The 1,076-nt window shown below is 37.7% G+C and overlaps 1 non-coding gene across 1 annotated transcript; it reads left to right on the forward strand.

The window, feature by feature from the left end:
• The first annotated feature begins 475 nt into the window (after positions 1 to 475).
• Positions 476 to 600, forward strand: LOC141414418 (small nucleolar RNA SNORA69). The gene has a single exon (XR_012439448.1). It is a non-coding gene; the product is annotated as a small nucleolar RNA SNORA69 (small nucleolar RNA).
• The last annotated feature ends 476 nt before the right edge of the window (positions 601 to 1,076 follow it).

Genomic DNA, 1,076 nt, shown 5'->3' on the forward strand with positions numbered 1-1,076 from the left:
AAACATTTCTTTTTATCACTTAACGCTCTCTTCCTACAGGTGGCTCAAGCAGAGTTGGGGTGCTTAGGAGTTTAGGGAACTTGGGTGACAAGATGAAACAAGTACAGATAAGAGAAGTTAATGAATATACCTTAGCTATTCTTCAGAGGCCTAGGTGTTTGTGATGGATGTTTAGGGGATCCTAAGGGGGAAAGTAATACAGGCGAGATCAGAAAGATGTTCAAGAGAAGCCCAGAGAAAGAGGCCATTTGGTGTAAAAATTACATTTATGACTTATGGAATCATTTTCAATCTGATGAAAACTTAAAGACACTTATCATTAACTAAAATGGCCTAGGAATGACACGAAAAGTCTGTGACCCATTAGAATTATTGATTGCAATATTAAAAAAAAGAGGTTGGATACATTCTATTGGAGCTCAACTGCTCTCAGTACAGTGAAGAGAAACTGGTAGGAAAATGCTCGCTATCCATATGGGTAAATCCAATGCAGTAATTTATTTAGTGGAAGAACTGCCATTTTCCTACTAAAAGAAAAGCTATATTGATTTTGATTTTTGCCTTTAAGGATAAAATCATGACAGCTTGACATGGACAATTCAGAGACATAAAACAAATAAAAAATTCAAGCATGGGAAAATATGGATAAGTCCTGAAAATTCTCAAGAATCTGAAGAAGAAGCTAGAAAGGAGAAATTAAAAAAAAATAAGGCCCAAACTATAGAGCAGATACAAAGGCTTTTGGGAATTCTGCGCCTGTTGGCCACTGGGCTTTCTAGAGTCAGGAGGTACGCAAGATCTTTGTCATGAACTCCTGGAGAGCTGTCATCCAGGAGCCTGTGGGGTGCACTGTGTGAGGTTACGTGTTCATTAGCAACAACAGCAATGATGATAGCGATACCGGTAGCTGACGGCAGCAGACAGTCTCTTTCCTACTTCCCATTTCTCCTGCCATATCTTCTTACTCTTTCACAGGACTGACTGACTACCTTTTGTGTTCAGCATCTATAAATAAACTTAAAAACACAGAAAACAAAAGTTATAAAATAATTATGAATGGATATATTTGGGATATT

This window comes from Castor canadensis, chromosome 11, assembly GCF_047511655.1.
Source record: "Castor canadensis chromosome 11, mCasCan1.hap1v2, whole genome shotgun sequence".
Lineage (NCBI taxonomy): Eukaryota > Metazoa > Chordata > Mammalia > Rodentia > Castoridae > Castor > Castor canadensis.